The sequence below is a fragment of the Pleurodeles waltl genome, chromosome 4_1, assembly GCF_031143425.1.
Source record: "Pleurodeles waltl isolate 20211129_DDA chromosome 4_1, aPleWal1.hap1.20221129, whole genome shotgun sequence".
NCBI classification, from domain to species: Eukaryota; Metazoa; Chordata; class Amphibia; order Caudata; family Salamandridae; genus Pleurodeles; species Pleurodeles waltl.
Window position 1 is genome coordinate 755,151,858 of NC_090442.1, and position 25,031 is coordinate 755,176,888.

Consider the following 25,031-nt stretch of genomic DNA (forward strand, 5'->3'; position numbering starts at 1 on the left):
TGTCCATCTTTAGTCTTTCTCTTTCTTCGCAAGCCATGGCAATGATATGCCTGCCTTTTTCCCTACTTCATATAACTTGCCCTGCTTCGCCCTGTAGATTGCCGTAGCTTCTAGTTGAAGATGGCACCATTGCTCCTTCTTCCCTTTTTCTATTTTGCTTGCTATTGTCAGGTTGGGGTCTTGAATGCTTTCTGTCTCCAACTAAATTTACTTGGTCCTTGTCCCTGTCCTTATATTTCACGGCAATATGTGCAGTAAGGCGCCCTCACAGGACCGTCTTTTATGCCTCCTACAGAATAACTTCAGATTCTACAGTCCCTGAGTTCTCCTGGAAATATCGGGTCATGGTTTTTACCACCAGTTTCCTGGTCTCCTAGGCCATCAGGTCCCAAGAGTCTAGCTTCCAATCCCTCTGTGACACCTGAATATCTGTCTGTGACGAGATAGACATGGTGCGTGGTTGTATATGCCCCGGGTGTGTATCTGTGACTTGTGAAAGCCATCCAGTTGCTGTCTTGTGGTAAAGAAGAAGTCCAACCATGACATGGACCATATCTGGTTGGCGTTCTAGGTATATTGTCCTGTCCCTGGGATGTTCCTCTCTAGATAGGTCTACCAATCGCATAGTCTCCAGAAAGGTCTCGAAGCATGTATCCTGTCCCAGTCTTTCCCCTGTTTTCGTCAGTCTGTCACTATTGTTATTGTCTGTCAGGTTGGAGTCTCCTGTAATCAGCAGGAGACTCAGGCACCTCCACCAGCCATGCCCCCATTTTCTCCAATCCCATCCACTGTAGGCCCATTCAATAGGCTGCTCACTGTGGTCTTGCAGCCCATCTTGTCCACCCAGGTGCGGGTCACCTTCAGCAGGAGCGATCCATGAGCCAGGTTGCCTATGCCTCTTGACCCCGATGAATAACCTGTGTGTGCCAGGAGGGTGTATCTGCTGTGGTGCAATATTCTACAGGGGTTTCCTGCAAAGTGTATCTCCTGGACGAGAATAATATTTGGGGTCTGCCATGCTAGGTATTTCCACACCAATTCCTTCTTCAGCATGTATCCCAAACCATTAATGTTCCAGGATAGCACCTTCAGAGTGAGTCCTGGATATGCCAGGTGAATTGTGGCCATTGTCTGGGTTGTTAGGCGTGGGCCTGTAACTATCTGTCATGGTGATGCCTCATTATAACTCTACCCATCCCCTGAACACTTCTCACTCCTGACCGAACCTCCTCTTGCTTCTGATGCAGAACTACCCACCCCCCAATGCTCAAGGTTTCTGTAGCTCCTCATTAATAACAACAACATTGTGTGCTTGACATATTAGTCTGTGATCAGGAAACAGAGTCCAAATTGATTTTAGGGGCAGGCCAGCCTGGCCCCCCACAATCATAACATATGCATCTTACCAGCTCCTTCCAAGAATTGTCAGCCACTCAGTAACCTCCCAGCTGCATCCTCAAGCTGTCTTTGGTTTTAAATGATCGCTTCTGCAGTCATTGGAGTGACCTTTGGTTTGGCGTTCTCCTCCAAGTCTTCTCTAGAAAACCCTGAGTCACTAGCATTCTCTTTGGAGTCTTTCAGTAAAGCCTCCCACTTGTTACTCGAACCCCAGGGGTTACTTTTGTGAATGTACAATACCACTTTGACCCTTTTTGTCTCTGCCTGTGATCTCATTGGGGCCACAGTCAGGCCCCCTGCCATCTTCATCTCACCCTCTGCCTCCACCGCTCTTGTTCTGTATATTGTGTCCTTTGTTTGGGAGGGGGTATCCTCAGTCATGGTTGTGTCCAGCGAACCTCCCTAATCTCGCTTCGCAGGTGGTGCCTATTACAATACGGGCCAACAATCTCCTTTTGCCCCTTCGGCGTGAGCCTCTGTCACCTCACAACTCACCTGTCCATGGTTGGGGCCCCTTTTTATGCAATGTTGAGGCCCCTGCTGCCTCTGACTGGTGATTGTCAGTATTAAGGGCCTCCTGGCCTGTCAAGAGCATCACCTGGCCAATTCTTGACCCAACGACTGCATCAACTGCTCTGATCTCCTCATCAAGGTAGCTCTGAAGTTTACCATTGGCCCCCATCGCGATTTCTGCAGCAACCCCACTGTCCTTAGAGGGTGCTGCATAGGCGGATGCTTGTAAAAACCAGAATGATGGGCCACAGACAGAGATCGTTACAACACATATGTCCCAGCCGTCAGCTTTGCCACATACCCAATAATAATGTTTTCTTCATTGTTTGCCATTCTTCCTTTGTCTGGCCAGTGTGTGTGTGTGTCAGAGAATGAGAGAGAGAAAGAGAGAGAGAGAGAGAGAGAGAGAGAGAGAGAGAGAATGTGTGTCTGTTTGCCACAGGCCACCATTTACTCTTTGTTATGCATGTGACCGGTAACCATTTCGTGTAGACAGAGGCCTGCATGTGTACTTTGTTGTCCATGCCTCCATGCTTGTTATTGTTTGACCATGTGGCTGCCGTTCGCTTTGTGTAATCAGCCAGTGTCCTTTTTCCATAGGTCTGCATTTGTTCTTTGTTCTCCATGCCTCCTATCTTGTTGTTTGAGTATGTGGCTGGCGGCCATTTTGTGTAGCCAGACAGTGTGCTTTTTTACCATAGACCTGCATGTGTTCTTTGTTGTCCAAGCCTCCCATCTTGTTGTTTGAACATGTGCCCGGCCCCCATTTTGTGTAGCCAGCCAGTGTGATTTTGCCATAGGCCTGCATCTATTTTTTGTTGTCCAAGGCTCCTTGCTTGTTAGTGTTTGAACATATGGCCAGTGCATTAAATATTTTTTTCCAGTTTTCAAACCCATTTTCTAGGGAAACTGAAGAGGGTATGTCTTTTCGTTTTTTGTTCATTTTTTCTTTATTCTCTCATATCAGTTTAATGTGCTTGAGGATCAATTTACTATGTATGTACCGTTTTTATATATAATTATGTGCTTCTTTCCATTTTGCCCTGCACCACCTTGCCTCTCAAAGAATTTCTCATAATCCCTAGTGAGACATTAGTAATTATTTTTTATTTATATTGTTCCCTTTTCCCTGCACCACCTGCTTCCCAAAGGATTTCTCATAGTCCCTAGTGTTACACCAGTAATTACTTTCATGTAGATGAATCCATTTTCCCTATGCCCCCTGCCTGTCATAGGGCTCTTAGGCCATGGGAGCCCACCAGCATTCACTTTGTTAAGGATTATCCCATTTTTCCATGCACCCACTGCCTGCCACAGGGCTCTCTGGCCATAGGTGCACACCAGCATTCACGTTTTTAAGGGTTGTCCTATTTTCCTCTGAACCCCTTGCCTGCTACTGGTCTCTTAGGCTATAGGTGCACACCAGCATTCACATTATTAAGCGTTATTCCACTTTTTCCCTGCACCCCCCCAATCTGCAATAGGTCTCTTGGGCCATACACCCACACCAGCATCCCCTTTTCTTAAGATTATCCCATTTTCCCTGCACTGGCTTCCTGCCATAGGTTTCTTAGGCCACAAGTGCACACCAGCATTCACCCTTTTAAAGATTATTCAATTTTTCCCTGCATTTGCCTGGTGCCTGCCTGCCACAGTTGTCTCACCTTAGGGGCACATAAAGCACATTTTTAAATATGCATGATGTTGTTATCCTGATGGAAATGTTATTACATGGTTTGAATTGGAATGGATGCACTATTTTTGTTAATTATTTGGAATAACCTCACTTTTGTTCATATGAATAATTCAAACTGCACAAATGTCACATTTCACTAATAGCACTGCAAGATAGATGGCCGGCACAAAGTGACACCACAGCACACCAGCTGAGTCCTCCTCTTCCTAATTCCGCTTGTGCAGCCAAGCATCAACTGACAGAGCTTGAAGATGGCCCTAAAGAAAAGTGTTCTTGCCAAGAAAGTGCCCAGTGAGAAGGAGAAGAAGCTGCTTGCCACCACTTGCCTGCCACCCCACACCTTCTTCAGGAAACATGGTGTTCCTGCCACACTGTCCTCTGGACACCAAGCTGGGAGCAGCACTTCCACATCAACTGCACCAACCCAGCCTAAACCCAAACCCAAGTCTCTCAGCAAGGCAGCCACTGCAATCAGAGATGCAATCAACGCACCCAGCTGCCTCAAGTTCTTCAGGCATTGGAAGTGACACTCTATAAAAGTTCTCCTCCCCAGTTTGGGACTTCTTTACGATTAGCAAGCAGGAGGATAAAATTGCGATATGCTCTTTTTGCCACATTAGTATTAGTTGAGGGATGCCTGGTTCCCACTAGGTACTGGAGGCCAAGCAATCCACAAGAAAAAACATCATGCAATCCGGTGGGAGGAGCACCTAAAAAAAATAGCTGGTGGTGGTGGTGATGAGAAAGGGGAATCAGCTCTGATCAGAGTGATAAGAGGTGATGAGGAAGAAGAGGATGACAGCTTTACACAAAGCACCCAAATCAGCAACCTCCAAATGGCACAATTCTAAGATGGAGATACCACTGCATACAATGATGATTCCCCAAAGACACACATTGAGTCTACCACCTCCTGCTTCTCTCTGGAAGTTGCCTGTGTCAGTGGCACCACAAAAGAAAATAAACCAAACTACTATTAAGGGCATTTCTAGGCAGGACAGCCCTATCAGTACAACCACTTAGTGCCATGATTGTCAATGGGAAGCTGGCAAAAAATGTTAGCACTGTACCTCCTCCCTTTTTCTTTTGGTAAAGGAGGGGGATGTTTAGAATTTGTAGCAGCGATCTACCCAAAATGGAAGATTCCCAGCTGGACCGATTTTGCCGTTGCAACACTCTATCACAATGTGCTGCTATTGATTGGCCAAGCTTTGCAGTAGAGTGCTGTTCACAATATCAACCTAAGAACAGACATTTGGACCAGTTGTCAAGTAACTGATTATATGTGTTTCACTGCACACTGGATCTCTTTTGTGGGGGTTATGTAACAGCTATCTGCAGGTTTCAGAGCAAAATAAACTTTTAAGCATGCTAGGCGGAATGCAACTGTAGAGATCTTCAACATGCAAACATCTTGAAAGCCTTTAACAGCAAGGAGTTTGAATGGTTGCAACCCAGAAGTCTCAGAATTTGATGTGTTGCCACAAACAATGGAAGTACAATAGTCAAGGCCATGGCAGATGGTAGATATTTCAGGGTCCTGCATTTGGTGCTTTGCTGCAATCTGATTGTGTAGGACATTCTCAAAAAAAGAAGACACAGTCAGCAACTTACCAGCCACGTGCAGAAGAATCTGCACTCATTTCTGTCATTCTTTTAAAATCGAAAGTAGTTGAGGTTCATTCAGTGTGCCTATACAGTGCGAGTTAAAGCCCCCATACAGGAAGTGCCAACACATTGGTCCTTGAACTTCTACGTGTTGCAACCTCTGTTTGAGCTGTTCAGACTGCTCACTGACTATGTCCTTCAAAAAGGAGGGACTGCAACTAGGAAAAGCATGACTATGGAGATGGACAAATTTGACCTAGTCAAATCCATAACACAAATGCTACTTCCTTCATACAAGAAGTCAGTAATGAGGACAGTAAAATGAGCCATGCAATCCTGTTGTTGCACCTGCTACAGAACCAGTTAAAAAGATGCGGCAAAGGCTTGGTGTGAATGAGGAAGCATATGATTTGGTTCAATGTCATCCTTTGATAGGCTACTAATGTAACACTGCTAAGTGAGGTTGTGTCCCCCAAAGAGTACATCTGTGCCGCAATACTTAATCCACAGTGCAAAATGGTCTATTGGTATGGGAATATGTGCTAAGGGCCAGAGTTCAGCAGGCTGGCAATGAAGTATCTGGTTTGTCCAGTAGCCCGTGTTTCACACAGTTGTCACTGTCAGAAGGCCCAGTCTCCCACCTCAAAATGTAGAAAGATTGGCCCTGATAAAAATGAAGCAGCCCTTCACCCCCAAGATTACGTTGTACGTGAAACAGCAAGGAAGAGGATGAGGCTGATTTGTCAGACTCAAGTGCATTACCTGACCGACTTCTGGGGGAACCCGAGTTTGAGAATGAACTCCACTTCCCTGACTGAGTGGGCCACAATAAAACATTCACATCATCATCGAACTGCTTTGCAAAAAAAAAAGAATGGATATACCTGGAGGGACACTTATATTTTTGGTGTCTGACTTATGCAGACCCACCATTTATTCACATGTATGGCTGGTTTTGAGTTGGACTAGTGTGTACAGAAGAAGCCTCCCCATTCACTTGAAGCACATGAAGCCAAAGTCTGCCTCTGTCCTACCCCTATCCTTGTTTTTTCATTCACTAGCTTGGCTACCCACTTAACATCAATAATTTACAAGACTGTCATTGTGTTGCCTCCAGTAGAAAAGAGAAGATACAATAGAAAAATGTGTCCCAACGTGCATGGATCGGAACAGGTAACTATTGCACCAATGACTCATATAAATATGGAGTGAGTGTGAGTGATGATTCATGGAGTAGCAGAGAGTGAGGGTGTTTTGCAACTAATATTTGTAAACTTGATTTTGACAATTTGCAATGTTTGGGGGCTGATGCGTGACTCTGTCTGAAGGTGACTGGCCCTTTCACACTTAGTTAGGTTTATTTGCATGGTCCACTCCTTGCTGTACTTTTTGGGGGTTCTTCAGAGACCAGACCAGCCAGTTTAGTTGAACAATACAAATCTACACAAAATGCTCAAATTCTTTTGCGTTTATTGTTCCTTTACAGCAGTATACAACAGGTCTATCTCTCTCAATCTCATTTGAGTTAGGAGGACTCAGTAGTTGGACATAGTCGGAATTCCGAGTCAGACTCAGGGCTCGGGCAGTACTGCCCTAATAGCCAGACGAAGGAAGTTATCTACTGTAAGTTCAAGGGGAAACCAACATGACTCAAAGAGGGTTACTCAGCCCTATATACTGGCAAGAGGTGTGATGATTTGGGAAATGCTTAGTAGCGTGCTGGCTCAGAAATGTCAAGTTCTTCTAATGAAGTGCTTGTGGTCGGTGCTGTAACTGGAGACAGACATGTCAAATGATGGATGCACTCTGCTAATTTTTATGACAGTTGTGAGATTGATCAGCTAGTTACAAGCAGCTACTTGTCTGGGATTGGTTGTAAAACTGTTCTCACTTCTCAGTTAATCACATGAGAGTCATCATGAGATTGCACTGCACCATCCTATTGTTGGAAAGTCGATTATTGATAAGGGCAGGTTAATACCTACACTTAGCATTAGGCCACTAACCTCCAGTAGGCCCAGTTAGGTCTCAATAAATTAATCCCAACTCAACCCTTGGTAGCTTGTCAAAGAGCGACATGGCTTAACTTAGGAGACAAGTGTGGTGGTGATGCGGTGGAAGCGCCTCTGTGCCTCTGATTGCCAGCATGACTACTGGAGGATTTCTACCTAAATTGTGGCAGAAATCCTTCATTACTTGTAATAGGGCAGTCGGAAGACCACCAGCACTGGCAGCCTTCTGGCACCCCCGGCTTCGTCAGTCTTTGTTAAAGTATAATGTTTCTTTTAACAATCATAAACTTTACAATTGTGTGGGTTCACTCCTCCCTAATCTGTATTTTTCAAACCTAGGTGACAGAACAATTAGATAATAATAACATGGGTCTCCGGGGCTGGAGGACTGTTTGCAATGTATTACACTGAACTGTGCCATTCCTTCAATTCCTTCTACAACAGATCTGATGATGATGATGTGCTGCTCATCAATCTGATGAGTATTGTGGTTGTGTAGAATGCGGGGTCAAGTTCTTACTTCTTACCTGAACAATAGCCTGTGCCAGCCCTACTACCCACCCAGGCATGAAACAGATGACATAGCACATCATCATAGTGCAGAGAGTCAGAATAATGCCTGTTCCAGTTTTACATGCTAGATAGTAGTACTACTGTGCACTATCTTGCGTGATTCACAAAAGTAAAGTTGCAATGTTGCTGTAAGTTCACTCTTGCAGTTTAACTGAACTACCAGAGTTTACCATTAGAAGTAGTAACCTTATGAGTAGTAACTAACTAGTATTATTAACTCCTTTTAAAGTGATAGGGATTACTTAATACTCGCAAAGTTACTACCCATAAAGCTACTGGTGGAAAAGTTACTAGTCATGAATTTACACTGCAATGGTCAATAAACTAACACGAAGTGTAACTTTATCTTTGTAAATCATTCCCTCCTTGTGTTACAAAATCTGTGCAACACTTAGTAACCAAATCCTCTCCTCTTGAGTCCTGACTCTTGACCCAAGGATTTTGTATGCTTAGTTTTATTCTTTTTTTTCAATTAGACCTCAGATTGCATAGAAGTTACTACTTCTAGATTTTGTAATAAGAGATTTTTTGTAATGGCTGTCTGGTCTTAGACTTTGATAACCCGCTAGCTCTGTGTTTTCTTTCAGTCTAGTTGCCTGTGATGAATAATCTTTCTCAATAATACGACATTTGGAGTTCACCTCAAGTAATTTGGAATAGGTGAGAGTAGGACCTTGGTTTGTGATGTCTTAACTGTTGCACAAGAACACTAATATCACTATTAATAAGAAGGCCCTTTTGGGAAACCCTGCAATAAGGTTTGGGAAAATTCCAAGATGTACCATTGCTTAAATCGATTCAGGTAGGAACTTGAAGAACTAGTTCATAACTTCATAGTTAAGCTGTCCTTTGGAAGGAGAGATAATAATATTAGATGTTTTGTATCGTGGCAGACCCTTTACTGGGCAAACAGTTATGCTACAGATGGTAGGACAAGAGCAGTTACTAAACTAAATACTATATTATATTTTGTAATTGATTGGTGGCTAAGTGCTGAAAAGCCTCATCAAGTGAAACAGAATTAACATGTTTCTGGTCCCAAACAGTGCAGTGGCACCCTTGTGTTGGGAAGAGGTAAGTAACTTGCTGAAAAATACATACAGGACAAAGGACTTCAGGTAGGGAAAGTTTAGGGGGAAAATCAATGTATGATGTGTGGCAATTTCAGAGGTAAGCTCTGTGTTACACTTCTGTGTCAAAAATGCACTCAATAGTGCTATAGTACGCCAGCTAGCAATAGAAAGACAGAGAATGATTACAAAGAAATAAAAGTAAAGCCCGTTTATTTTTAGTAGCACCCACCCTCTATACCCACAACAGGTCCACCCCATTCCGCAAGCCAAAAAGGTCCCAAAAGTTAAGAGTCCAATGTCCAAAACCCTTTCTACAACTTTCTGCCCTTCCTACTCTCTCACCCACAACAATCCCTCCCACCAAACAAAATCAATTAAAAAGGGCTTGAGAGCATCTGTTTCCTGGGCCAGCTTCTGCTGCCCACACCGGAGCAGTGGCATCTTATTCCTGGGCTGGGCTGTCTCATGCCTGAGGTGTACCAGCTCTCGTAGGATGTGTTGGTGAAGGCATGGTGTCGAGTCCCAGGATGGGAGGCTGGTGGTGGTACGGGCAGCAGTGGATCCTGGCTGCAGTTGGTGGCAGCAGTTGCATGGCCTAGTTGGAGTAGGGCCTGGCTGGCAGCCCACAAAATGTGAGGTATGTGCCTCCTCCTCCTCCTCTTCTTTTTCTAGGGCCACCAGCCTGTAATATTCTGCAGACACTGCCTCCATATTCTGTTTCCGCATCTGGCCAGCTATATTCTGCTGTGTTGGGACTAACAACTGTTGCTGGGTGTCACCAGTTCCAGCAACAGAAGTAGCTATATCAAGAAATTAAGAACAAAATAAAAAAACATAAATTATGATGCTCAGCTCAAACATGTGTTTAATCAAATCCAACCAATGTTTATAAACCACAGCTACTCACCCGTAAGGGCCTCTAGGCACTGAGGGGATTTTTCCTCTGAGCTTCAGTTGGAGAGCCAGGTTTTAAGGACCTTCCTGAACTGATCCAGCAATGGTGTCTGCCTCAGGTGCAGGGTGTTCCAGCTCTTTGCCGTGAGGAATGCAAAGGATTTTCCAACAGCCAAGGTTTTCCATATTTGGGGTATGGTGACTAGTGCTTGTTGAGTGGAGAGGTATGGTGGGAGAGTAGAAGATGATGCAGTGTGAGGTAGGTGGGTCCTAGGCTGTGGAGGGCATTGTATGATTGTTCGAGGAGTTTGAAGTTAATCCTTTGCCAGTGGAGGTCTCTTATGTGATTGGAGATGTGTTCGCAGCATGGAATGTACAGGATAAGTCTGGCAGTGATGTTTTGGATGTGCTGTTGTTTCTTTAGGTTCTTCTGGGTGGTGCCAGTGTAGAGGGCGTTGCTTTAGACGAGTCTGCTGGTAGACAGGGCATGGGTCATGGTTCTGCGGCAGTCCTTTGGGATCCATTTGTAGATCTTCTGGAGCAGTCGGAGAGTGTGAAAACAGGAGGATGCGATTGAGTTGACTTGGAGGGTCATGGTGAGCGATGAGTCTAGGATGACGCCAAAGTTGCAGGCGTGGTCTGTAGGGGTGGGTGGGTGCCAAGGGAGGATGGCCACAAAGAGTTGTTCTAGGCTGTTGTGGAGGGTCCCAGAATGAGGAGCTCGGTATTGTCTGAGTTTAGCTTGAAGCAGCTATCCCTCATCCCGGTAGCAACAGTTTCCATCCCCTTGTGGACATTTTTCATGTCAGTTGTGGGCTTTTTGGTCAGAGAGAGGATCAGCTGAGTGTCACCTGCATAGGAGACGATGTTCAGCCCATGGCTCCTGTAGGAAAGTACCATCTTGCCTGGCATGTTACCCCCATTTTTCACTGTATATATGTTGTTTTAGTTGTATGTGTCACTGGGACCCTGGTAACCCAGGGCCCCAGTGCTCATAAGTGTGCCTGAATGTGTTACCTGTGTAGTGACTAACTGTCTCACTGAGGCTCTGCTAATCAGAACCTCAGTGGTTATGCTCTCTCATTTCTTTCCAAATTGTCACTAACAGGCTAGTGACCATTTTTACCAATTTACATTGGCTTACTGGAACACCCTTATAATTCCCTAGTATATGGTACTGAGGTACCCAGGGTATTGGGGTTCCAGGAGATCCCTATGGGCTGCAGCATTTCTTTTGCCACCCATAGGGAGCTCTGACAATTCTTACACAGGCCTGCCACTGAAGCCTGAGTGAAATAACGTCCACGTTATTTCACAGCCATTTTACACTGCACTTAAGTAACTTATAAGTCGCCTATATGTCTAACCTTTACCTGGTAACGGTTAGGTGCAAAGTTACTTAGTGTCAGGGCACCCTGGCACTAGCCAAGGTGCCCCCACATTGTTCAGAGCCAATTCCCTGAACTTTGTGAGTGCGGGGACACCATTACACGCGTGCACTACATATAGGTCACTACCTATATGTAGCTTCACCATGGTAACTCCGAATATGGCCATGTAACATGTCTATGATCATGGAATTGCCCCCTCTATACCATCCTGGCATAGTTGGCACAATCCCATGATCCCAGTGGTCTGTAGCACAGACCCTGGTACTGCCAAACTGCCCTTCCTGGGTTTCACTGCAGCTGCTGCTGCTGCCAACCCCTCAGACAGGCAGCTGCCCTCCTGGGGTCCAGCCAGGCCTGGCCCAGGATGGCAGAACAAAGAACTTCCTCTGAGAGAGGGTGTGACACCCTCTCCCTTTGGAAAATGGTGTGAAGGCAGGGGAGGAGTAGCCTCCCCCAGCCTCTGGAAATGCTTTGTTGTGCACAGATGTGCCCAATTCTGCATAAGCCAGTCTACACCGGTTCAGGGACCCCTTAGCCCCTGCTCTGGCGCGAAACTGGACAAAGGAAAGGGGAGTGACCACTCCCCTGACCTGCACCTCCCCTGGGAGGTGTCCAGAGCTCCTCCAGTGTGCTCCAGACCTCTGCCATCTTGGAAACAGAGGTGCTGCTGGCACACTGGACTGCTCTGAGTGGCCAGTGCCACCAGGTGACGTCAGAGACTCCTTGTGATAGGCTCCTTCAGGTGTTGCTAGCCTATCCTCTCTCCTAGGTAGCCAAACCCTCTTTTCTGGCTATTTAGGGTCTCTGTCTCTGGGGAAACTTTAGATAACGAATGCAAGAGCTCAGCCGAGTTCCTCTGCATCTCTCTCTTCACCTTCTGCCAAGGAATCGACTGCTGACCGCGCTGGAAGCCTGCAAACCTGCAACATAGTAGCAAAGACGACTACTGCAACTCTGTAACGCTGATCCTGCCGCCTTCTTGACTGTTTTCCTGCTTGTGCATGCTGTGGGGGTAGCCTGCCTCCTCTCTGCACCAGAAGCTCCGAAGAAATCTCCCGTGGGTCGACGGAATCTTCCCCCTGCAACCGCAGGCACCAAAAAGCTGCATTACCGGTCCCTTGGGTCTCCTCTCAGCACGACGAGCGAGGTCCCTCGAATCCAGCGACTCTGTCCAAGTGACCCCCACAGTCCAGTGACTCTTCAGTCCAATTTTGGTGGAGGTAAGTCCTTGCCTCACCTCGCTGGGCTGCATTGCTGGGAACCGCGACTTTGCAAGCTACTCCGGCCCCTGTGCACTTCCGGCGGAAATCCTTTGTGCACAGCCAAGCCTGGGTCCACGGCACTCTAACCTGCATTGCACGACTTTCTAAGTTGGTCTCCGGCGACGTGGGACTCCTTTGTGCAACTTCGGCAAGCACCATTTCACGCATCCTCGTAGTGCCTGTTTCTGGCACTTCTCCGGATGCTACCTGCTTTAGTGAGGGCTCTTTGTCTTGCTCGACGTCCCCTCTCTCTGCAGGTCCAATTTGCGACCTTCTGGTCCCTCCTGGGCCCCAGCAGCGTCCAAAAACGCCAAACGCACGATTTGCGTGTAGCAAGGCTTGTTGGCGTCCATCCGGCGGGAAATCACTTCTGCACGACTCTCCACGGCAAGAGAGATCCGTCCACCAAAGGGGAAGTCTCTAGCCCTTTTCGTTCCTGCAGAAACCTCAGCTTCTTCTGACAGTCGAAGCTTCTTTGCACCCGCAGCTGGCATTTCCTGGGCATCTGCCCATCTCCGACTTGCTTGTGACTTTTGGACTTGGTCCCCTTGTTCCACAGGTACCCTAGATTGGAAATCCACAGTTGTTGCATTGCTTGTTTGTGTCTTTCCTGCATTATTCCTCTAACACGACTCTTTTGTCCTTAGGGGAACTTTAGTGCACTTTGCACTCACTTTTCAGGGTCTTGGGGAGGGTTATTTTTCTAACTCTCACTATTTTCTAATAGTCCCAGCGACCCTCTACAAGGTCACATAGGTTTGGGGTCCATTCGTGGTTCGCATTCCACTTTTGGAGTATATGGTTTGTGTTGCCCCTATCCCTATGTTTCCCCATTGCATCCTATTGTAACTATACATTGTTTGCACTGTTTTCTAAGACTATACTGCATATTTTTGCTATTGTGTATATATATCTTGTGTATATTTCCTATCCTCTCACTGAGGGTACACTCTAAGATACTTTGGCATATTGTCATAAAAATAAAGTACCTTTATTTTTAGTATAACTGTGTATTGTGTTTTCTTATGATATTGTGCATATGACACTAAGTGGTACTGTAGTAGCTTCACACGTCTCCTAGTTCAGCCTAAGCTGCTCTGCTAAGCTACCATTATCTATCAGCCTAAGCTGCTAGACACCCTATACACTAATAAGGGATAACTGGGCCTGGTGCAAGGTGCAAGTACCCCTTGGTACTCACTACAAGCCAGTCCAGCCTCCTACATTGGTTGTGCAGTGGTGGGATAAGTGCTTGAGACTACTTACCACTCTTGTCATTGTACTTTTCATAAGAGAAAAATATACAAAACAAGGTCAGTGTATATACACATAGCCAAAAAGTTTTGCATTTCCTCTTTTTCACTCTTTTCTAAGTGCTGAAAAGTACTTCTAACTTTCTAAAAAGTTCTTAAAAGTTGAAAAAGTTTTTTTTCTGCCTTTCCAAAAAAAGTTCTGAAAACTTTTTTCTCTTTATCTATCACTTTAACTCTCTCTAAAAATGTCTGGCACAGGCCAAAATGTTGATCTGTCCAAACTTGCATATGATCACCTTAGCTGGAAAGGAGCAAGGAATCTCTGCATAGAGAGAGGTTTGAGTGTAGGGAAGAATCCTTCCTTAGAACTGTTAATTAACATGCTTAGAGTACAGGATAAGGCCATAAGTGCCCCATCTGTAGAAAAAGTAGCTAATGGTTCTCAATCTGATCCAGGGACTCCCCCAGGAAAAGATTCAGGAAAGAAACTTCATAGCCTGCCCATTACTAGACAGTCTAGCATAGATGGTAATGATGATGAGCCACACCAAATAAATAGTGTTGTCTCACATCATAGCAAAAGCATATATTCTCACCATACTGGTAGTAATGTTTCTGTAAACCAAGCTGTTAGGGTGCCTTCTGTAAGGGACAGGTCTCCTTCTGTTCATTCCCATCATAGCTCTGTTTCTAGAAATGTCCCTCCCACCAACCCTGATGACAGAATGTTAGAGAGGGAACTCAATAAGTTGAGGGTGGAACAAACCAGACTGAAGCTTAAAAAGCAACAGCTGGATTTGGATAGACAGTCTTTTGAATTAGAGAAGGAAAGACAGAAGTTGGGTTTATATACCCATGGTGGCAGCAGCAGTATTCCCCATAGTCATCCTGCAAAAGAGCATGATTCCAGGAATCTGCACAAGATAGTTCCCCCTTATAAGGAGGGGGATGACATTAACAAGTGGTTTGCTGCACTTGAGAGGGCCTGTGTTGTACAGGATGTCCCTCAAAGGCAGTGGGCTGCTATCCTATGGCTATCATTTAGTGGAAAAGGTAGGGATAGGCTCCTTACTGTGAAAGAAAATGATGCTAATAATTTCCAAGTTCTTAAGAATGCACTCCTGGATGGTTTTGGCTTAACCACTGAACAGTACAGGATAAAGTTCAGAGAGACCAAAAAGGAGTCTTCACAAGACTGGGTTGATTTCATTGACCAGGCAGTGAAGGCCTTGGAGGGGTGGTTACATGGCAGTAAAGTTACTGATTATGACAGCCTGTATAACTTGATCCTGAGAGAGCATATTCTTAATAATTGTGTGTCTGATTTGTTGCACCAGTACTTGGTGGACTCTGATCTGACCTCTCCCCAAGAATTGGGAAAGAAGGCAGACAAATGGGTCAGAACAAGAGTGAACAGAAAAGTTCATACAGGGGGTGACAAAGATGGCAACAAAAAGAAGGATGGTAAGTCTTCTGACAAGGGTGGGGACAAATCTAAAAATGAGTCTTCATCAGGCCCACAAAAACACTCTGGTGGGGGTGGTGGGTCCAAATCCTCCTTTAATCAGAACAAGGAAAAGAAACCATGGTGCTATTTATGTAAAATAAAAGGCCATTGGACAACAGATCCCAGTTGTCCAAAGAAAGGCACCACAGCTCCTACCACTACAACCCCTACTGCTACACCTAGTGTCCCTACTAATAGCAGTGGTGGTGGGAGCAAACCTACTAATAGCCAATCCAAGGGAGTAGCTGGGCTCACTTTTGGTAATTTAGTTGGGGTTGGTCTGATTAGGGAGACCACAGAGGCTACTTTAGTCTCTGAAGGGGATATTGATTTAGCCACTTTGGTTGCTTGCCCCCATAACTTGGAGAAGTACAAGCAACTAACCCTAATAAATGGTGTTGAGGTCCAGGCCTACAGGGACACAGGTGCCAGTGTCACAATGGTGATTGAGAAACTGGTGCACCCTGAACAACACATACTTGGACACCAGTACCAAGTAACCGATGCTCACAACATAACACAAAGCCACCCCATGGCTGTTGTAAATCTCAACTGGGGGGGGTAACTGGTCCAAAGAAAGTTGTGGTAGCTTCAGATTTACCTGTAGACTGTCTATTAGGGAATGATTTGGAGACATCAGCTTGGTCAGATGTGGAGTTGGAGGCCCATGCAGCAATGCTGGGCATCCCAGGGCATATTTTTGCTTTGACAAGGGCTCAGGCCAAAAAGCAAAAAGGACAGGGAAGCTTGGATCCTGGAACAATGGACCAAGTGCTCCCTAAAGCTAGGGCTAGTAGAAGCAAACCACTTCCTACTATCCCTCCCTCTACAGTGGATTCTACTTCTGAGGAAGAAGAATTCCCTCCCTGTGCAGAACCTACACCAGAGGAGCTGGAAGCAGACACTGCTGAGCTTTTGGGTGAAGGGGGGCCTGCCAGAGAGGAGCTGAGTGTGGCACAGCAAACCTGTCCCACATTAGAGGGTCTCAGACAGCAAGCTGTCAAACAGGCTAATGGGGATGTCAGTGACTCTCACAGAGTTTACTGGGAGGACAACCTCTTGTACACTGAGCATAGGGATCCTAAACCTGGAGCTGCCAGGAGATTAGTGATTCCTCAGGAGTACAGAAAGTTCCTCCTAACACTGGCACATGACATTCCCCTAGCTGGGCACCTGGGTCAAATGAAAACTTGGGACAGATTGGTTCCATTGTTTCATTGGCCTAGGATGTCTGAGGACACAAAGGAATTTTGTAAGTCCTGTGAAACCTGTCAAGCCAGTGGCAAGACAGGTGGCACTCCAAAGGCACCCCTTATCCCACTGCCTGTGGTTGGGGTTCCCTTTGAAAGGGTAGGGGTTGACATAGTTGGCCCCCTTGACCCTCCTACTGCTTCAGGCAATAGGTTTATCTTAGTGGTAGTGGACCATGCCACAAGATATCCTGAAGCTATTCCTTTAAGGACCACTACAGCACCTGCAGTGGCAAAGGCCCTCCTGGGAATATTTTCCAGGGTGGGCTTCCCAAAGGAAGTAGTATCAGACAGGGGAAGCAATTTCATGTCTGCATACTTAAAGGCCATGTGGAAGGAGTGTGGTGTAACTTACAAGTTCACAACACCCTATCATCCACAAACAAATGGACTGGTGGAGAGATTTAATAAAACTCTCAAAGGCATGATTATGGGTCTCCCTGAAAAACTCCGCAGGAGATGGGATATCCTTCTACCATGCCTCCTTTTTGCCTACAGGGAGGTACCCCAGAAAGGAGTGGGCTTCAGCCCCTTTGAACTTCTTTTTGGACACCCTGTTAGGGGTCCACTCACACTTGTAAAGGAGGGTTGGGAACAACCTTTAAAAGCTCCTAAGCAGGATATTGTGGATTATGTACTTGGCCTCAGATCAAGGATGGCTGAGTACATGAAAAAGGCCAGTAAAAACCTTCAGGCCAGCCAAGAGCTCCAGAAGCAATGGCATGATCAGAAGGCTGTTTTGGTTCAGTACCAACCAGGGCAGAAAGTGTGGGTCTTGGAGCCTGTGGCCCCAAGAGCACTCCAAGATAAATGGAGTGGACCCCACACAATTGTTGAAAAGAAGGGTGAAGTCACCTACTTGGTTGACTTAGGCACTGCCAGAAGTCCCCTTAGGGTGCTCCATGTCAACCGCCTGAAACCCTACTATGACAGGGCTGATCTCACCCTGCTCATGGCAACAGATGAGGGACAGGAAGAAGACAGTGATCCTCTACCTGATCTCTTCTCTTCCACAGATCAAGATGCTCTTGTGGAAGGTGTAGTTTTGGCTGATTGTCTTACTGCTGAGCAGAAAGACAATTGCATAAATCTCCTAGGACAATTTTCAGAACTCTTCTCTACTGTGCCAGGCACCACTTCTTGGTGTGAGCACACTATAGATACTGGAGACAGTTTACCTGTCAAAAGTAAGATCTATAGGCAGCCTGACCATGTCAGGGACTGCATAAAGCAAGAAGTTCAGAAAATGTTGGAACTAGGAGTGGTTGAGCACTCTGACAGTCCATGGGCTTCTCCTGTGGTACTGGTACCAAAACCCAATTCTAAAGATGGAAAGAAGGAAATGCGGTTTTGTGTAGACTATAGAGGTCTCAACTTGGTAACCAAAACTGATGCTCACCCTATACCCAGGGCAGATGAGCTCATAGATACACTGGCATCTGCCAAGTATCTAAGCACTTTTGATTTGACTGCAGGGTATTGGCAGATCAAATTATCAGAAGATGCTAAATCTAAGACTGCATTTTCTACCATTGGAGGACATTACCAGTTTACTGTAATGCCTTTTGGTTTGAAAAATGCACCTGCCACTTTTCAGAGGTTGGTGAACACAGTCCTACAAGGGCTGGAAGCTTTCAGTGCAGCATATTTGGACGATATAGCTGTCTTTAGCTCCAGCTGGGATGATCACCTGGTCCACCTATGGAAAGTTTTGGAGGCCCTGCAAAAGGCAGGCCTCACTATCAAGGCTTCAAAGTGCCAGATAGGGCAGGGTAAGGTGGTTTATCTGGGACACCTTGTTGGTGGGGAACAGATTGCACCACTTCAGGGGAAAATCCAAACAATTATTGATTGGGTTCCCCCTACCACTCAGACTCAGGTGAGAGCCTTCCTAGGCCTCACTGGGTATTACAGGAGGTTCATTAAGAACTATGGCTCCATTGCAGCCCCTCTTAATGACCTCACATCCAAGAAAATGCCTAAAAAGGTATTATGGACAGCAAGCTGTCAGAAAGCTTTTGAGGAGCTGAAGCAGGCCATATGCTCTGCACCTGTCCTGAAAAGCCCTTGTTACTCTAAAAAATTCTATGTCCAAACTGATGCATCTGAATTAGGAGTAGGGGCAGTCCTATCACAACTTAATTCTGAGGGCCAGGATCAACCTGTTGCTTTTATTAGTAGGAGGTTGACCCCTAGAGAAAAGCGTTGGTCTGCCATTGAGAGGGAGGCCTTTGCTGTGGTCTGGGCTCTGAAGAAGTTGAGGCCATACCTGTTTGGCACTCACTTCATTGTTCAGACAGACCACAAACCTCTACTTTGGCTAAAACAAATGAAAGGTGAAAATCCTAAATTGTTGAGGTGGTCCATATCCCTACAGGGAATGGACTATACAGTGGAACATAGACCTGGGAGTAGCCACTCCAATGCAGATGGACTCTCCAGATATTTCCACTTAGACAATGAAGACTCATCAGGTCATGGCTATTCTTATTGTCCTTCGTTTGGGGGGGGGGGGGGGGGGTTGTGTAGGAAAGTACCATCTTGCCTGGCATGTTACCCCCATTTTTCACTGTATATATGTTGTTTTAGTTGTATGTGTCACTGGGACCCTGGTAACCCAGGGCCCCAGTGCTCATAAGTGTGCCTGAATGTGTTACCTGTGTAGTGACTAACTGTCTCACTGTGGCTCTGCTAATCAGAACCTCAGTGGTTATGCTCTCTCATTTCTTTCCAAATTGTCACTAACAGGCTAGTGACCATTTTTACCAATTTACATTGGCTTACTGGAACACCCTTATAATTCCCTAGTATATGGTACTGAGGTACCCAGGGTATTGGGGTTCCAGGAGATCCCTATGGGCTGCAGCATTTCTTTTGCCACCCATAGGGAGCTCTGACAATTCTTACACAGGCCTGCCACTGCAGCCTGAGTGAAATAACGTCCACGTTATTTCACAGCCATTTTACACTGCACTTAAGTAACTTATAAGTCACCTATATGTCTAACCTTTACCTGGTAAAGGTTAGATGCAAAGTTACTTAGTGTCAGGGCACCCTGGCACTAGCCAAGGTGCCCCCACATTGTTCAGAGCCAATTCCCTGAACTTTGTGAGTGCGGGGACACCATTACACGCGTGCACTACATATAGGTCACTACCTATATGTAGCTTCACCATGGTAACTCCGAATATGGCCATGTAACATGTCTATGATCATGGAATTGCCCCCTCTATACCATCCTGGCATAGTTGGCACAATCCCATGATCCCAGTGGTCTGTAGCACAGACCCTGGTACTGCCAAACTGCCCTTCCTGGGGTTTCACTGCAGCTGCTGCTGCTGCCAACCCCTCAGACAGGCAGCTGCCCTCCTGGGGTCCAGCCAGGCCTGGCCCAGGATGGCAGAACAAAGAACTTCCTCTGAGAGAGGGTGTGACACCCTCTCCCTTTGGAAAATGGTGTGAAGGCAGGGGAGGAGTAGCCTCCCCCAGCCTCTGGAAATGCTTTGTTGGGCACAGATGTGCCCAATTCTGCATAAGCCAGTCTACACCGGTTCAGGGACCCCTTAGCCCCTGCTCTGGCGCGAAACTGGACAAAGGAAAGGGGAGTGACCACTCCCCTGACCTGCACCTCCCCTGGGAGGTGTCCAGAGCTCCTCCAGTGTGCTCCAGACCTCTGCCATCTTGGAAACAGAGGTGCTGCTGGCACACTGGACTGCTCTGAGTGGCCAGTGCCACCAGGTGACGTCAGAGACTCCTTGTGATAGGCTCCTTCAGGTGTTGCTAGCCTATCCTCTCTCCTAGGTAGCCAAACCCTCTTTTCTGGCTATTTAGGGTCTCTGTCTCTGGGGAAACTTTAGATAACGAATGCAAGAGCTCAGCCGAGTTCCTCTGCATCTCTCTCTTCACCTTCTGCCAAGGAATCGACTGCTGACCGCGCTGGAAGCCTGCAAACCTGCAACATAGTAGCAAAGACGACTACTGCAACTCTGTAACGCTGATCCTGCCGCCTTCTCGACTGTTTTCCTGCTTGTGCATGCTGTGGGGGTAGCCTGCCTCCTCTCTGCACCAGAAGCTCCGAAGAAATCTCCCGTGGGTCGACGGAATCTTCCCCCTGCAACCGCAGGCACCAAAAAGCTGCATTACCGGTCCCTTGGGTCTCCTCTCAGCACGACGAGCGAGGTCCCTCGAATCCAGCGACTCTGTCCAAGTGACCCCCACAGTCCAGTGACTCTTCAGTCCAAGTTTGGTGGAGGTAAGTCCTTGCCTCACCTCGCTGGGCTGCATTGCTGGGAACCGCGACTTTGCAAGCTACTCCGGCCCCTGTGCACTTCCGGCGGAAATCCTTTGTGCACAGCCAAGCCTGGGTCCACGGCACTCTAACCTGCATTGCACGACTTTCTAAGTTGGTCTCCGGCGACGTGGGACTCCTTTGTGCAACTTCGGCGAGCACCGTTTCACGCATCCTCGTAGTGCCTGTTTCTGGCACTTCTCCGGGTGCTACCTGCTTCAGTGAGGGCTCTTTGTCTTGCTCGACGTCCCCTCTCTCTTCAGGTCCAATTTGCAACCTCCTGGTCCCTCCTGGGCCCCAGCAGCGTCCAAAAACGCCCAACGCATGATTTGCGCCTAGCAAGGCTTGTTGGCATCCTTTCGGCGGGAAAACACTTCTGCACAACTCTCCACGGCAAGAGGGATCCGTCCACCAAAGGGGAAGTCTCTAGCCCTTTTTGTTCTTGCAGAAACCTCAGCTTCTTCTGTCCAGTCGAAGCTTCTTTGCACCCGCAGCTGGCATTTCCTGGGCATCTGCCCATCTCCGACTTGCTTGTGACTTTTGGACTTGGTCCCCTTGTTCCACAGGTACCCTAGATTGGAAATCCACAGTTGTTGCATTGCTGGTTTGTGTCTTTCCTGCATTATTCCTCTAACACGACTCTTTTGTCCTTAGGGGAACTTTAGTGCACTTTGCACTCACTTTTCAGGGTCTTGGGGAGGGTTATTTTTCTAACTCTCACTATTTTCTAATAGTCCCAGCAACCCTCTACAAGGTCACATAGGTTTGGGGTCCATTCGTGGTTCGCATTCCACTTTTGGAGTATATGGTTTGTGTTGCCCCTATCCCTATGTTTCCCCATTGCATCCTATTGTAACTATACATTGTTTGCACTGTTTTCTAAGACTATACTGCATATTTTTGCTATTGTGTATATATATCTTGTGTATATTTCCTATCCTCTCACTGAGGGTACACTCTAAGATACTTTGGCATATTGTCATAAAAATAAAGTACCTTTATTTTTAGTATAACTGTGTATTGTGTTTTCTTATGATATTGTGCATATGACACTAAGTGGTACTGTAGTAGCTTCACACGTCTCCTAGTTCAGCCTAAGCTGCTCTGCTAAGCTACCATTATCTATCAGCCTAAGCTGCTAGACACCCTATACACTAATAAGGGATAACTGGGCCTGGTGCAAGGTGCAAGTACCCCTTGGTACTCACTACAAGCCAGTCCAGCCTCCTACAGCTCCTCACGATGGATGCGAGTGGGGCCATGTAGATGTTGAAGAGTGTGGAGCTCAGTGTGGAGCTCAGGGAGGAGCCCTGTGGAACTTCGCAGCTGATGTCCGTAGGTTTTGACAGGTAAGGTGGGAGTCTGGCTCTCTGGGTTCCACTGGACAGGAAGGAACATTGTGAATTGTGAAACCATGTCAAAGGCGGGTGATAGGTCCAGTAAGTTGAGGGCTGCTGTATGGCCGGGGTTGAGGAGTGAGCAGATGTCATCTGTGGCGGCGAGGAGGGCGGTCTCCATGCTGTGGTTGCCCTTTGAAACCTGACTGGGGGATGTCCAGGATGTTGTTTTCCTTGATGTGCTTGCGGAGCTAAATGTTTATGACCTTTTCGATGACCTTGGCTGGGAAAAGCAGCAGAGAGATGGGGCAGTAATTCTTGAAGTCCAGGGGGTCGGTCGTGTGTTTCTTCAGGGGTGGGCAGATTTTGAAGTGCTTGTAGACCTCTGGGAAGGTGGCTGTATTTATCGAGCATTTGAGGGTGTGGCACAGCTTAGGTGTGATGGAGGTGTTGGCTTTGTTGAAATTGTGGTGAAGACAGGGGTCTGGAGGGGCTCAGGGGTGGATGCTGCTTATGATGGTGTAGATCCGTGGTTGGGTGGTCCAGCAGTGCAGGATCTGCAATGGATTGGCGTGTCGGAGCGGGGGGTTGCAGGAGGGCTCGGAGGGTCTTGGAGTCCAAAGTTGTTGTATATGTCTTTGATTTTCTAGTAGAAGAAGGTGGCAAGTCAGTTGTAGAGGTCTTCTGATGGAGAGATGTTTGCTGTTTCCGATTGGGGTTTAGCAACTCTTTGACCTCGGCGAAGAGCTCTTTCATGTTATCAGTGGTGGCGCTGATACAGTCCGGCAGGGTGGTTTTCCTAGTGACTCTGATGAGGTGGTGGTGGCAGCTTTGAAGGCCTCAATGTCTTCCATGGACTTGTGGTTTCTCCATTTTTTCTCTAGCCGACTGTAGCTGCGCCTGCCGTCATGAAGAGTGGGAGAGGACCAGCTGGTCTTCTTGAGGTGATGTTTGGCTGAGGTCTTGTATAGAGGTGCTAGGGTATTGGCGCCTTAGGAGATCCATTGGTGGAAGTTCCGTGCTAAGATGTTAGCATCTGCTGTGAGGGGCGGGGGAGACTTGCTGAGGGTGTTGGTGAGCTGTTCCTCAGTGATCTGGTTCCATTTTCTGCTTGGGGCTCGGAGTGTGCAGAGGTAAATGGTCTGTGAGGTGATGGTGAAATGGATGCAGTACTTCTCAGTCCAGTGAAGCATGGAGGTGTTGTCGACATTGATGTTGTTGTTGGAAAAGATGGTGTTAAGTGTGTGTCCAGCGGCGTGTGCTTTGGTGAGGTGACAAGTTGCTTTAGTCCTATTGTGGCAAGGTTATCAAGCAGGGAAGTGGTGTTGGTGTCGTTGCCATTGTCAATGTGGTAGTTGAGGTCACCGAGGAGGAAGTAGTTCGAGAAGGCGAGAGCGCGAGGAGAGATGATGTTGACCATGGAGTCGCTGAAGGCTGGCTTGTAGATGAGGGTGATGCAGAAGGTAGACTTGGGGATGGTGAGCATCTGGAAATGGAGGTGCTCCATGAATGGGGAGTGTTCTTCTGCATTTGTTGTGAGGCAGAGCGTGGATTTGTGTACGATGGCCAGGCCGCCGCCTGGGCAAGACAGCTGGTCTTTGCGGAGCAGTTTGTGGTCACTGTGGATGGCAGTGGCGATACCCGGTGCAGACGCTGGGTTTGTTCATGTCTCGGTGAGAAAAGTGATGTCAGGGCAGGTAGAGTCTAGAAGGTCCCAGGGTTCTACGCCGTGTTTGTGGAGGGATCGAACATTGAGGAGGACGCAGTTGAGGTGGTCTGGGTTGATGTTCAGTGGCTCAGTGGTGGGAGGGTCTGGAACTTTGTGTAGGGCGAGGGTGCGGTTGCCGTAGAGAAAGGAGAATGGTCCATGGGTGATCCTAGGTGATGCGAAATGGCAGGTGCCAGAGCATCCTGTGTTCAGTGCATGGAGGGTCCTTGAATTGTAGAGATGGAAGATTGGAGGACCAGGGTTCGTGGTGCTGGGTGCGGTCCATGCACGGACGAACGTAGACAAGCTGGCTTTGTCACGCCAGCGGCATGCTCACTGTACGCGGCCTCCATTAAGAATGGGAGGGAGGCAGGGGGTCTGGTCAACTGGGAGAAGGGAGGGTGGGAAAGCTCTTTGTGGGAGACAGGGAGGTGGGGCTGCAGGGGCAGGAGTGGCAGGGAACAAAGCGTGGTGAGAGTAAAAGGCTCAAAAGAGAGAGAAAGAAACAAGAATGAAAAGACAGCAAAAAGAAAAGAGACAGCAGATACTTAAAGTTAGATGGCCACAGGGATGAGGCGTAGGTGGGAACCTGTGGGTGGGGGTGGGCTTCAATCTGAGAGTCAGGCAGGCTCTCACTACACTCACAGCAGAGGCAGCAGCAGCAGCAAACAGGTTGAGCTGAACAGAGGACAGCGAACAGACCAGGAGGTCAGAGGAGTTTCCCTCTCGGTGCGCAGCGGCCCTCATTAAGAAGGGGAGGGAGATGGGGGATCCGGTCAGCTGGGAGGTGGGAGGGTAGGAAAGTGCTTCATGGGTGGGAGAGGGGTGGGGCCGCAGGGTCAGTAGTGTCAAGAAACGAAGCACGGGGAGAGTAATAGGCTGAAAGGAGAGAGAGCACAGAACAAATAGCAAAAAGAAAATAGACAGCAGATACTTACACTGAGATGGCCACTAAGACAACAAGGATGAGGCGCAAGCAGGAGCCTATGGGTGGAGGTGGGCCTCGAACTGAGAGGCTATAGTAGCACAGTACTGTAGCAGAACATTATTGTTCCCCAAGGGCCTTTGAAATTGAATTTGGATGTGATGATTGATGATATTGTAGCCACATAGCCTGGGCCAAGTTTTTCCCGCCATGCATCTCATAATACCAGGTAACCAATCAAAGCACTGATTGGAAGTAATATTTAAGCCAGAATACCAACATCATCAATTCAAAACATTATTTTTGGTTTAATGTATTTCACAGTGAAACTGAACAGACACTT